We start from the raw sequence: 15,107 nt of genomic DNA, 5'->3' as shown, positions 1-15,107 counted from the left end.
TTCATCAGAGTCTAACTGAGGAGAACTTGAAAGAAGAGTCTCTGAGCAGAAGCCCAATTCATCCTCTGAAAACAGAAGCTGATGGAGAAGAGAGTGGAGGACCAGAACCAGAACCAGCCAGCAAGGTAGATCCAGATCCACTTGTACAACCCCAGACTGAAGACCAGATGTCAGACTCTTCTGAAGCTGAGACTGAAGTCAGTGAGGATGAGCGTCCCTTTAGGTGCTCAACATGCAGTAAAGGTTTTAGTAACAGAAAGTGTTTGGATAAACACATGAGAATACACACTGGGGAGAAACCATTCCATTGCTCAGTTTGTGGCAAAAGATTCTCAAAGGGATATTTGACCACACACGAGAACACATACCGGAGAGAAACCATTCCCCTGCTCAGTTTGTGGCACAAGATTCTCAGACAAGAGACATCTGAAAAGACACATGAGAACACACACTGGGGAGAAACCATTCCCCTGCTCAATTTGTGGCACACGATTTTCAGAAAATGGATATCTGAAAAACCACATGAGAACACACACTGGGGAGAAACCATTCCTCTGCTCAGTTTGTGGCACAAGATTCTTAGAAAAGAGACATCTGAAAAGACACATGATAACACATACTGGGGAGAAACCATTCCCTTGCTCAGTGTGTGGCACAAACTTTCCAGAAAATGGATATCTGAAAAACCACATGAGAACACACACAGGAGAGAGACCATTCCCCTGCTCCATTTGTGGCAAAACATTCTCTGTTCAGGGACATCTGAAATCACATATGAGCACGCACACTGGGGAGAAACCACTCCCCTGCCCCGTTTGTGGCAAAAGATTCTCAGAAAAGCGACACCTGACAAAACACATGAGAATGCACACTGGGGAGAAACCCTTAACCTGCACAGTTTGTGGCAAAAAATGGTCAGAAAAGGGAAATCTGACAAAACACATGAGAACGCACACTGGGGAAAAACCTTTCCCCTGCTCAGTTTGTGGTAAAAGATTCTCAGTCAAGGGAAATTGGAAAAGACACTTAAGAACGCACACTGGGGAGAAACCATTTGTCAAAGCATGACATTGAAGCTGTAACAAAAGTGTGGGAGATGCAGGTTGAAAGCCAAATAATGAATGTATTTAACAAAAAAAACAACAACACAATGATGAACCAAATATGGGCCCAGGTGCCTCCAACTAGGAGGAATGAACATTTCCCCACCCTCCAAAAGACATGAGATTCCACGTGACTTTTCAGTTCAACCGGTGTTTTGGGAGCTAATGAGCGGTGTGCGCCAAAACTGGATCACATTTTGATGCTGCAAAAACAAATCCCTGCAATCGTTCAAAATAATAATACAAGAACACACCTTCAGTTTGTTTTGTGTCAGAACTGTTCTTGAAGAGCTTCAAAGGGAGGAGGATTTTAAACACTACTCTGGATTTTACTGGAGGCCAGTGCAGCAAAGCTAAGACTTGGGTGATGTGGTCGCTCTTCCTAGTTCCTGTCAGTTCGCTTGCAGCTGCATTCTGGACCAGCTGCAGAGTCTTCAACCACTTGTTAGTGCAGCCTGATTATAAAGAATTACAACAACAATCAATCAACTTCCTGTCCTGATGACATCACTACTGCAGGTGAACAGTTAGCATTGCTCTGTTTGATGAAGCTGCGTTCAGGGAATGAGGACGTTTCCCATTGTGTCACTGCTTCTCTACTAATCTGATCTCTGATCAATTCACCAAGAAGAGTCTGGGGTCAGGGGCTTGATGAGTAGAGTTGTTTAGTCAGGAGGAGGCTGCTCTGATTGGTTCCTGACACTGAAACAAGACCTTCATATATTTATGATGACATCACCAATAGGAGCCTTCCCAGTCTGTCAGGGGGTAGAATTCAGTCAGCACCAATGACATCAGAGTCAGAGTTTAGACATCAAAGCAGACATCAAAGCCTCTCTTAGAAAACCAAAATATAGAGAAATATATTTGAAAAGAATATTGCATGTTTATAAATACTAGAAGAATGAAGAGAAGGTGGTAGAGGTGGAGGCAGAAAAGAGGAATGTTTTTTGTTTCTCTTCAGTTAAAATTATGTTGTGTGTTCTTTCATCTTCAACTCTGTTTTTGTTTTGAATAAATTAATGGTTCTTGATTATTTTACTCTTTGTGTCAGTGACAGTTTTGAGGTTATTTTGATGATGTCAGAGCTGTCCTTTCATAATATTTTTCATAATCAGTTGTCTTTTATTGTTTAATAAATATATAAAACGTTATAGGTGAATGTTGTCTGTTAAGTTGTTTGTTTGTTGGGTGGAAATTTATCACAAATGTTGAAACTGTGAAGAAAGAAGTGTTTTGTTGGTGTTCTGCCTGGTATGGATTGTAAATTTCTTTTGCTCACTCCCTTGATGAGGTAGAAGAAGCCGGACCATCAAGAAGACCTGAAAAAAGACAGCAGAGGCAGGAAAAGTGGAACCAGAAAGACACAAACCTCACAGACTCAGAGTCTCTGTGGCGCTCGGCTGTTAACCGAGAGGCTGGTGGTTGGAGCCCCCCAGGGACCAGGACCAGGCTCTACTGGTGCTGAGGACTCTGTTGATCAGCTGCTGAGTTGCTACTTAATGTCAACATTGGTCTGTTTCATCCTGAGTAGTTTGATGATCCTAGCAGAGTCGTTGCATCAATGATCTGAATGTGGACGGACAGATTGACCCTCCACAGCAGACGCAGGTGAGAGCTCTGCCAGCTGGAGCCTCTTGGGTCCCGGGAGGCTTCACTCCTGGAGGTGGAAATGATGAGGAGTTTTAAAATCTGGTCCTCTTTCACGCTGACTTGTTTTCTAGGGTTCCCTCTTTTATTCATGTGTGATTTTAGTCTCAGCTCTCTAAACCTGAACGGAGCCAGAACCCATTTTAAAAGAGCTGCTCTTTTAAACTCCTGGAGATCAAGAGGATCCTGCCATGTTTGTCCAGGAGACCCACAACACAACAGTCAGTGAATGGGGATGCAGGCAGGCTTTGAATGGAGGTCATTTGAAGTCCCAAGTCCAGTTGGAGCAGAGGGTGGCGTTTGATTCTCCAGGAGTTTTTGTTGTTGTTTTTTTCACCAGTTTCTTTTGGTTTGGAGGAAATCATTCCAGGTGTTGGAAAGAAAGTGAGAGCAACTTTGGAAAATGTTCACCAATGATGAACATGTTTGAGCAATGATGAACATGATGAACATGAACAATGTTTATCACCAATGACATCAGAGTCAGAGTTCAGAGATCAAAGACAGACATTAAAGTCTCTCTGATAAAACAAAAATATAGTGTAGTACACTGGAAAAGAATATTGCAGTATATTAAATATGATGTTTCCATGGAGGGGCAGTTTGACATTTTTATTTTGGATGCATTTATATTTTAGAATCAGAAAGGCAGTTACAATGACATCATCAAGACAAAACCTGGTGTTACAAAGGTGAGGTGAACAATTTTAACAGTCAATCCAAAATTTAGGCCTGAAGTTAGAAAATAATATTAGCTAGCTGGCTACGTTAGCTAGTTAACGTTAGCAAGCTGGTGATATTTAGCACCACCAACTAGTTAAACAAGGTCAACAGCTGTTATGATGATGGTCACATGATTTAACCTTCCTCCTGTGGGACCTGTTTTAGGATTTAAATGCATCAAAGAACCACATCAATTTGTTTATTGTATCAAGGATTTCTGACTTAGTCAGGAACCTCTAGTTAAAAAAAAATAAAAGAAAAAATGTTTTTCACTGAATTATAAAATCATTAGGATTGGTTTAGACCCAGTTATCAAAATAAGATGACAAAGCAACAATCAGAGCCAAACCTGATGTCAGAAGTGCACTGTCAGCAACACTGCCAGCAGCTCCTCTCCCAGTCATGGGAGCTTCTGGGACTCTCATCAGCCTTGTTCTCCCATCGACCTGCACAACAACATAACAAACAAAGACCATCCTTGATGTGTCTGCATAGAATGCATTTGTGTTGTGGACCCACATCCACCAAGAGTGCAACAGCGTCCTCCTCAGCAGCCCTGCCTCAACACCAACCAGAACAGCCACAGCCACAACCCCACTCAGGATCTGGTTCCAGATGAAAGAGGTGTCAGGTCTGCCCAAGCAGTCAGGACAGCAGGACAAATGGATTGTGCTTCAACTGCAGGAAACATCTCTGCAGAGAACACACACAAGTGTCACACATGAATCTAAACACACACAATCAATCAATCAATCAATCAATCAATCAATCAGTATTTCCATGGATAAGGAAGCCTGACAAGGTCACCAAGAGATGGAAACAACTTGGAGGATAGAAAATTGTTTTAGTTTATTTGACAGCTGATTGAAGACGTGGGTCAAAACTGACCGTTACCATAAAGATGGGAACAGAAAGCTGACCCAAGAGGAAGGTTCCAGCTCTGAAAAAGGAGTTTGATCAAAATCTTGAACTGCCAGTAGAAATATCCTTTTGTATGTTGACCTTTGTTGACAGAAGTCACTTTAGCTTGGCAGTGACAAGAATGGCTGCTAGCTTGACAAAGAACTGCACCAACCAGGTTCAAGCTGGACTTTGGACCCTGGTATCTGCAACGACTCCATCAACTCCTAATCTAGCAGCTCTGCTGGGTCCAACTATTTTACAGAACATCTGACAGACCTGTGGAGCAGTGAGGACAGACATGAGTTGATCACATGATCCACTGAAGCGCCATTTTACCTGCCACTGAGGTCACCAACATGAGCTGGAGTTGGGAATCTTGAACTGAACCTGGTATCACAGCGACACCTACTGCTGCAAAATGGAACAGCAACATTGAACCAAGTACAGGATTGGAGGGAGACTGATGGTCGCTGTTTGGGTTTTTGAAAAACAAAGAGGGCGTGGCTTCAAGCTGGATTCTCAGAGACTATTTCCCCAACCTCTACATTGGAATCTACACTGTCATCCAGTCACGTGACTGAAGTCATCCAGTCACGTGACTGAAGTCATCCAGTCACGTGACTGAAGTCATCCAGTCACGTGACTGAAGTCATCCAGTCACGTGACTGAAGTCATCCAGTCACGTGACTGAAGTCATCCAGTCACGTGACTGAAGTCATCCAGTCACGTGACTGAAGTCATCAGTGATGTCAGTGATGTCACTCTGCAGGACTGTCATTGCCATCACATTCTAGAAAAGAATCCAGACTCCTCATTTCTGGGGCAGTTTTGGTCTTTAAACACTTGACAGTTCCGGGAGGTTTAGTCTGGCTCAAGATCTTCAGATCAACCCAGGACAGAAGGCTATGACTCCATTGGATTGTATCATTGGAGCATTCAGAGATCTGGTGCATCTCAGTAGGAGGTGTATTTATCCACTGAATGATCCTGGTCAATGTGATCCTGCTCCTCCATCTCTCAGGCTGACAGAGCAGGAGGACCTGACTGAGAAGAAAGCTGCACTTGAGCAGCTTCAGTCTCTGAGTGACAACACACAAGCAGAAAACCAGAATTTGAGGGAACAAGTTTCTACTCTTGAACATGAGAATAAAAGAGCAATCCAGGAGCTACAGAACCTCACTGCTGTGGTGGCCAACCTCAAAACGGTCCAGGACAAGAACCAGACTCAGATAGAAGACCTGAACGCAACAGTCCACAGTCTTCAGCGTGAGGGGAGGAAGGTTGATGGAGAGAACAATGAGTTCAGAAAAGAGCTGACCCAGGTTCAGTCTCTGAGGGAGAGAGAACAGGTGGAGATGAAATGTCTTGAGGAAGACCTGACAGAGAAGAAAAGTGCACTTGATCAGCTTCAGTCTCTGTGTGACAAGAGATGGACAGAAAACCAGAATTTGTGGGGACAGGTTTCTAGTCTTGGACAAGAGAAGATCATTGCATATCAGCTGGTAGAGAACATGTCTGCCATGGTGGGCAACCTTGAATCTGTGAGGGAGGAGAACCAGGCTCAGATCAGAGACCTGAACAGACAAGTCCACAATCTTCAGCTTGAGGTGAAGATGGTTTACAAGGAGAAGTGTGACCTCAAGTGTGAGCTCAACTCCATCCAGGCAGAGAAGAACAAAATGAGAGAAGAACTCACTGAGAAGAACACGACTCTTGAACAGCTGAGGTCCCAGAGTGAGGAGAGAGAGGCAGAAAATGGATGTTTGAGGAGACGAGTTTCTACTGCATCTCAGGAGACAGAGACCTTCACTGCTGAGTTGGCCCACCTTGAATCAATGAAGGACCAGGACCACACAAAGACTGGCATTCTGAACGGTGAAGTTCAGAGTCTTCTATGTGCAGTGACAGCACAAAAGAAGAAAAGGAGCAGTGCTCATAGGGAAATCCTGGGAAATCTTCATGATTTAAAAAGCTTTTTGAAAGAGGAAAATCATGGCCTTCAAGCGAAGGTCCAGCAAACTTCTGAAGAGCAAACAGACTCTCCCCTACGTCCAGGCAGAGAAGAGCAAACAGACCCTCCCCTACGTCCAGCCAGAGAAGAGCAAGCAGACTCTCCCCTACGTCCAGCCAGAGAAGAGCAAGCAGACTCTCCCCTACGTCCAGCCAGAGAAGAGCAAACAGACTCTCCCCTACGTCCAGCCAGAGAGGAGCAAAAAGACTCTACCCTACGTCCAGCCAGAGAAGAGCAAACAGACTCTACCCTACGTTCAGCCAGAGAAGAGCAAACAGACTCTACCCTACGTTCAGCCAGAGAAGAGCAAGCAGACTCTCCCCTACGTCCAGCCAGAGAAGAGCAAGCAGACTCTACCCTACGTCCAGCCAGAGAAGAGCAAACAGACTCTCCCCTACGTCCAGCCAGAGAAGAGCAAACAGACTCTCCCCCACGTCCAGCCAGAGAGGAGCAAACAGACTCTCCCCTACGTCCAGCCAGAGAGGAGCAAACAGACTCTCCCCTACGTCCAGCCAGAGGAGAGCAAACAGACTCTCCCCTACGTCCAGCCAGAGAAGAGCAAACAGATTCTCCCCGACGTCCAGCCAGAGAAGAGCAAACAGACTCTCCACTACGTCCAGCCAGAGAAGAGCAAACAGACTCTCCCCTACGTCCAGCCAGAGAGGAGCAAACAGACACTCCCCTACGTCCAGCCAGAGAAGAGCAAACAGACTCTCCCCGATGTCCAGCCAGAGAGGAGCAAACAGACACTCCCCTACGTCCAGCCAGAGAAGAGCAAACAGACTCTCCCCGACGTCCAGCCAGAGAAGAGCAAACAGACTCTCCACTACGTCCAGCCAGAGAAGAGCAAACAGACTCTCCCCTACGTCCAGCCAGAGAGGAGCAAACAGACTCTCCCCAACGTCCAGCCAGAAAGGAGCAAACAGACTCTCCCCTACGTCCAGCCAGAGAGGAGCAAACAGACTCTCCCATACGTCCAGCCAGAGAAGAGCAAACAGACTCTCCCCTATGTCCAGCCAGAGAAGAGCAAGCAGACTCTCCCCTACGTCCAGCCAGAGAGGAGCAAACAGACTCTCCCATACGTCCAGCCAGAGAAGAGCAAACAGACTCTCCCCTATGTCCAGCCAAAGAAGAGCAAATAGACTCTCCCCTACGTCCAGCCAGAGAAGAGCAAACAGACTCTCCCCTACGTCCAGCCAGAGAAGAGCAAGCAGATGCTCTCACATGTTCTTCTGCAGAGGAGCGATGGGATTCTGCTGCATGTCCTGCAACTGAAAAGCAGAATGATGGGGGCACCCTGGAGACTGGACCTGCTGCGGGTCAAACCAGAGGTCTACTGAGCCGTGTGACATCTGGCGTAGAAGATGCTCTGTTCATGTTCATAGTTTCTTCTTTGTGTGCTTTTCCTCAACTTTGTTTTCTTTGTTTGTTATATATGTTGATACCTTGATCACCACAGCAGTTGATCCCAGCTTGATTAGCTGAGTGCTTTGCAGTCTAAAGCACTTTAGTGATACCTGTGGGGTCCCTTATCCTCACTGACCACAGGGATTCAGCCTCACTGAAGGAGAGTGAACCTTCCAGGTTGCAGCTCCTAGACTCTGGAATGCTCTCCCACTGGACATGAGGACGCTGAGGACGCCTTCAGAAAGAAGCTAAAGACCCATTTGTTTAGTAATATTATTGTTCATGATGGAATCGTCCCTCTTTACCTGCCCACACAGGTCAAGAGTTCAAATGATTCCTTGTTTAAAACAGCTCTTCCATCACATGGATGTGCATCCCAACAGTCAGACCTCACAGATGCTGCTATTCCCTCCGGTGTGAGGCACTACGAGTGACTGAGGGTCAGGGGGGTCAGGCTAGTCCAGATAGTGGGTCTGTATGAGGTTGTTAGGGAGGGATAAGGTCGTGGCAGAGTTCAGGCTGTAGTTGTGCTCCAACAGTTGAGACAGGGCAGGACAAAAAATGACATCCTGATGGCGTTAGGAGTGATTCTTACAAGAACCAATCAATAAAAGTGGGTGGTGACCTGCTCATGTGACGCTTGTGTTGATGATTACTGGGTCTCCTCCATGCTCATTTATCATGAATGAATCCCTCGAAGTAAAACACCTATTGTCTCCTGAGTTGTTTCACAAAATGTGTGTGTGTGTGTGTGTGTGTGTGTGTGTGTGTGTGTGTGTGTGTGTGTGTGTGTGTGTGTGTGTGTGAGTGTGTGGGCAATAACTACAAGTTATCTATGTATAGATAAAAAAAATGATGAATCAGTTGGATACATTGACAGTGGAAGTTCAGGTTTCCTGTAATTCAGTTTGCAGACAACACTGAAAACTGCCCCTGACCCCTCCCCTCATTCTGGAGGCTTTAACATGAAAATGAAAATGCTGAGAGACACAAATGCAAATCAGAGTATTTGACCAGAGGTGACATATCTTTTAATGCTTTTCTTGTTATATTTGTTCTATCTGTTCTGTATGGTTATATTTGTTATGGTTGTTATGGAGTTTATGGTTATTATCTCTGTTTCTTGTGTCTTTGTCTTTGTCGTCCTCCCCTTCGTCCGTCCTGGATTTTTGACCTTGGTTGCAGGAAGCATGTGACCTCAACTCCTTTTTCTGTGTTGCTGAACGTAGAGCCTTGCTTCATTGTGTTAGCTAAAGTGTGATCCTCCCTGCTAATTCCTTATTTCGTTGACTAATTACCCACCAAAAATTAATACCTACTTGCTTTATTTGGCTGAAGTTTAAAAGACCATCATTCTGGTAGCAACAGTCTTTCTGCCTTGTAAAAACGCTAAGCTAACGATGGCTTCTCCCTCTTGTCCTCCTCTCTCCTGCTCAGGGTGCCACATGTTTTGTTCCTCCTCTGCCTCCTTTAGTGATACTGATAAGTGTGTTACATGTAGTTTTCTTGTTGTGTTGGAGGTGAGGCTTAGCGATGTTGAATTGGACCTGCAGCGGCTCTGCACCAAAAGCTGCAAGAGCTAGCCAACCCTCACTAGCTGGTGCAGACCAACTTAGCTTAGCTCCTGGCTTAGGCCCAACTAGCGCTCCCCCAGAAGCTCCCAAGCATCTGGGAGAGCGCCAAGAAAAGTTGGGCCTAAGCTAGGATGTGCTTGCTCATGAAGAATTGTTGGGTGTAAATTCATTTAAAGAGTGTGGAACTGGACCTGTTCTACTTGTAAAGTGTAACTTTTGTTATTTGGTGCTTTACAGGGTGATGACTTGACTTCATTGCAGCTTTGACCTGAGCAGGTGTTCATCCTCATCTCAGTAACAGGGGACACTTTATCACAGCCGTGGACAAACATCAGCATTCATCACCCAGCAGCTCCTCTGATCAACAGAACAAGTTAAAGTATTCTGGAGAATGAGGGCATCGATCCCTCTACCTCTCACATGCTAAGCGAGCGCTCTACCATTTGAGCTAATTCCCCTGTTAAGGAGCACAGCAGATGATGCAGGTTGACCTTCACCATGGTTGAATGAGCGTCACCAGTTGAAGCTTCTCTGGTTGACCAATGTCATGGAGACCAAGGGTTCCATGACATCAATGATTAATTGAAGGTAGCATTTGTCTTGGTATTAACAGTTTATGTAAATTAGAGGCACACACACATGTTAATGGTCAGGTTTATTGAATCAGCAAATATGTGAAACATTTTCTATGCCATGTGTTCCAGGGAGGGACCTGGGAAGCACAGGGGGACCGGCCATCCTGCCTGTGGAAAATGAAGACCCCAGTGTCAGTCAGTGGGAATCACTGTGCAAGGCCTGGTATTTAGTGCTGATCTAGTTTGTCTTATGTAAATGTGGCAGTTTCAGTCGTCACGTCAGTCCTCACCTCTTCCTGCTGGTTTCCTTAAAGGGGGTGGAGCCAAAAGGTACCCCCTCTCCCAGATGGGAGAGGGGGTACAATCACAGGCGAGGTTCATTGAATGATTATGTGGATGTATGATTGAGTTGGTGTAGTAGTCTGGAATCATGTATATATTTAGTCAGGTTAAGTTGTTGCTGGTTTGATGTAAATATTGATTGTAGAGCATGGTTGTGGTCTCACCTCCACTCTATGGGCCATCCATCGTCATCTTCTGCTTATTCCTTACTAGTAAGGGTCACGGGGGGGGGGGGGGGCTGGAGCCTATCCCAGCATCTACGGGCGAGAGGCGGGGTTCACCCTGGACAAGTCGCCAGTCCATCGCAGGTCCAACACACAGACGAACAACCATTCACGCTCACGCCTACGGTCAATTTAGAGTATCAATCAGCCTCGTCCCCTAATGTCCATGTCTTTGGACAGTGGGAGGAAGCCGGAGTACCTGGAGAGAACCCACGCAGGCCCGGGGAGAACATGCAAACTCCACACAGAAAGATCCCACGCCCGAGCCAGGACCCGAACCCGGAACCTTCTTGCTGTGAGGGCACAGTGCTGACCACTGCACCACCGTGCAGCCCCGCTATGGGGGCTAGTCTGTCTAATTTCCTGCAGCCAGGAGGGAATTAAAGGCAGTCAGGGGTTTTTAATTTAAGTTGATGGTGTCTCATGCAATCTCTTTCAATACTCCAGTGGTGGTTTAAGTGAAGAAAAACATGGGTTGGTCAGTAGGACTCTGTGTGTGTGTGTGTGTGTGTGTGTGTGTGTGTTTGTGTGTGTGTGTGTTTCCATGCAGACTTTCCCTTGTGACAACCGATTTGATTTGGAAACCATCTCATCTAAATCTCCTCTCCAAAAACCCTCTTCTGCAACTTTGTACCCAAGTTGTCTCCTCATCAGGCACCACAGTATCCAGTAGGTTCAGTTCAAACAGTCATCAGTGATTAATGTTCATGTTCAATGATGAGGTTTTGATTTATTCTTCTAGAATCATCTGAACAAACCCTCCTCAACACAGTGAAGCCTTCATCTGACAGGAGGAGCTTCTTTTCCCAGTGATTCCACTGGTAAAGTGAAAAGCTTCGTTCATCAGACTGGTCTGATAGGATCAACTACTGGTTGCTCTGGAGTGGAAACAGCAACCTGTCAGGAAACATTAGTCAGATCAAAGCCAAGAATAAAGCAAGAGCCTCCAGATCAAAGAGAGAATTGATGATGATGTCATCAAGGGGGCTTTGATAGTATATTTAGAATTTAGAATTTGTTTGAAACAGTTTACAACACTGAGTGACAGGATTGAAGAGGGGAGATTTTTGTATTTTCAGTTTAATTCTAACTTTAAACTGGGCATGAACATTTTTAGTCGTTCATATTCTAACATACAGAGGAAGTCATGTCATTCTCTTTTTTTTAACCTGTCCTGTTCAGGAAATGGAAATGGAAATTTAGCTGCTATGTTGAATCAGAAAAACCTTTTGAAGTCTACTTTTGCTTCAGTCAGAAAGTGGACTGTTGTTAATTCTCACAATGGTTGGTGATTGTGGAGGAAGAAAAAATCCTTATGAACCTCTTTTTAACAGACACACATTTCTGAAGACACTGGTTCATTTTATTTTTCTTCTTCTAGCAGAGGATGGTTTCAATCCATCGACCTCTGGGTTATGGGCCCAGCACGCTTCCGCTGCGCCACTCTGCTCTACCATTGACTGAACAGTCCTTGTTTTATGACAGCATTATCTGTCTTTGTCTCTGCCCTGCTCTCCTGCTCTCTTTCCCCTCATTTAGTCCTTGACATGATCCATGCTCTACAGCTCTGCGGGTGGAATGAAGACCTGCGTCTGCTCTGCCCGTGCCGTCCTTCGTCTCAACCTAAATTGTTTGACCCACCTTTATAATGATCGGACTCGCTCCCGCTGAGCGTGCCAGGCGCTGCAGACAACACAACCAAACTGGCCCCGATCAGGATTTGACAGGCCGAACTCGCGCCGAAATCTTTACAAAAAATCCATTTTTGTCACCCACGTGAAGATGGGTGGGAACATGCCCTATTGTGTCATCACTTGACCAGACCCAAAAGTAGACTCAGGTATCAGTTTCTTCTCAATGCTAACGTCTGCTAGCTTAGTCTGCTACTTTGATGGCTCTGCCTGCTCAAAGGTCCAGACCCCTGGATGTGGTGGTTCCTACCTGAACGTAGATTCTGTCAGCTCATGTTGTTAAATCAACTCACCAGGAACACCAGTAGATTTCAATGGACTGACAATGAGTCTCATTGAATGGTAAACATGTCAAATATGAAGTCATCACCTGAGGAGGTCTGCTGCTGGAATGAAGCTCCAGATATTCACAAGATATTCTAGACCTTAAAATAAAGCATTTTTATATTTGATTTATTGTTCATTAGCCTGCTTCACATTGTTTGATTTTATGTGTTGTATATCAATACAACTTTGATCCACAACCTCCACAAACACTCTTGTCCAACTTTTGTGCCCAAATTTTCTCCTCCTGAGGCACCAAATCAAGTCAAGTCATTTTTATTTGTTAGAACCAAATCACAACAAAGTTCTCTCATGACTCTTTACTAGTACAGCAGGTCCAGCACCAAACTGCTTCAATGAATCTACACCCAAAAATTCTCCACCAGCAGCACATCCTGCAACAGTGGTGATGAACACCTTCCTTTTAACAGGCAGGAAGGTCAAGCAGATCCAGGATCAGTGGGGACGGCCTCCTGCTTTGACCGGTTGTATTTAAAGCTCCATCAGATTGGAACAACCTTTCCTCCTCACTTGGGTCTCTCTCTTCCTTTCTCATCTTCAAATCATCAAGCATTTTCAAACATCTGCTCTTGTTTCTGATGCACCTCCCCTTTTCTCTGTAAATATGTGGATATTTGTGTATGAATATGCATTGTGTACTTTAATGGTGCATGGAAGCAGTATTTATTTAGATGGGTGTTTAAATGTATGAGTATGTGAACACAGGCCCACTCTTATTCTGCAGTGGGATCTCTGATCATACTTTGTAGAATACTGGATGGTGGTGGTGGGGGGGGGGGGCTTTGGGGAACATTGTTGGCCTGTACCTGGGTGTATGATGTGTGTGTCCTTGTGTTGAAAATAGAATCTACTTTTATTATTGTTGTATTGTTGGTCATTATTTATCAGGACCCCCTCCAAAATGAGATGGTGCATCTCAAGGGGCTGCCCTTGAAATCAAGAATCAAGAATGAAGGTGTCTGGTGGTCTTGGTGGACCCTCTGCTTCTCCAGCTGAGTCAACAGATTCCTGTGTATCCTGAGTCATTGTGTATCCTGGCTGCATTCAGTGCTTTCACCGCTGCAGCCCAGCGTGATTGCCAGTCAGGACAGGTGTTATTAAGAATGGAAGAGGGGACAGTTTTGGCAGGACAAGTTGCTCCACATTCAGGAGATGGTGGGAAGTTTCAAAGCTGCCATAAATCTTGATGACAAACTCCTTCACTGTGTGGTTCAGAGTCCCTGGTTTGATTGCAGCTTTGACCTGAGCAGGTGTTCATCCACATCTCAGTAACAGGGGACACTTTATCACACCAGTGGACAAACATCAGCATTCATCACCCAGCAGCTCCTCTGATCAACAGAACAAGTTAAAGTATTCTCAGAAGGACGGCATGGATCCCTCTACCTCTCACATGCTAAGCTAGCACTCTACCATTGGAGCTAAGTCCCTGCTAATGAGCACAGCAGATGATGCAGGTTGACCTTCATGCATGGTTGAATGAGCGTCACCAGTTGGAGCTTCTCTGGTTCAACAAACCCTTGGGACCAAGACAGGGATTGGAACCTGTGCAGGTCCAGACCCATACTGAAGTTGGTGGAGACAATTGTTTCAACCAGGGACTGAATGAAAAGACTTGCCCAGACTCCAGCTCACTCTTCTGAACAGACCCCTCATCTCTGTGTGGAGTAAACATCAGAGGTGGGGGGTGCAGGTTCTGCTTTGACCTCCTGACCTCCTGGGTAAAGCAGTGGAGATGTTGAGCTTGAAGGAGTTGACGGCCTCCTTCATCTTCTCATTGGTTTGCGAAACTCAGCATCATGAAGTGTTGCTGAAATTCAACATGTCAGCTGAGGCCAGAGATTCCTGCGTTCCCTGAGTCCTTGAGTGTCGTCTCTGTTGTTTGAAAGCACAAAGCTGTTCCTGATGGTCCAGTGTGTCCGATTCTGGGCTCTCACAGCTGTAACTGGGGTTTGAGCTCCGTTAACGGACTGGTTTTGTGGAGAGAACCAAGCAGAAGAATTGACAGTTTCAGCAGGAAAGGTGACCATTGCTCCACAACCTCAGTCCCAGGATTCATTCCTGCTTCACCCAGCATGGCCCTATGATCAACAGAAATGAACTGCCAGTGGAGGTCCTCAGTAATCCAGGTCATGGTTTCTCTAGATTGCTGTGTTGTAGTCAGGACACTTGCAAATATCAGCCTCTTTCCTCCATGATCTCTCATTCTTTCTGTTCTCTCCATTTCTCCTCTTCATTTCTACTCCTTGCTGACTGTTGTTCCTCATTTGTGGCAGAGTTCAGTCAGTGGACCAGACATTTTGCCACTACACTGTCCATCATCAGGGCATTTAACATCCAGGACTGGCTCCCAGATCATCGCCATGACCTCATCCCCTGCACCAGTGGACAGTTCATCAAGGATGGCAAACATGTGGGTCTCAATTCCCCTCCATCTTTGTAGGTTGGTTACATTTCCTCCTGGTCTTTAATCCATCTTTAGTTGACATTTTTCTGTTGAGCCCAGTTTGTTGACTGCCAGGCTGTCTTACTTTTCAATGGCACAACAGCAGACAGCAA

Source organism: Aulostomus chinensis, chromosome 1 (assembly GCF_037954235.1).
Source record: "Aulostomus chinensis isolate RoL2024-O1b breed Wild chromosome 1, RoL_Achi_v1.0, whole genome shotgun sequence".
NCBI lineage: Eukaryota > Metazoa > Chordata > Actinopteri > Syngnathiformes > Aulostomidae > Aulostomus > Aulostomus chinensis.
This window is presented reverse-complemented; position numbering follows the sequence as displayed.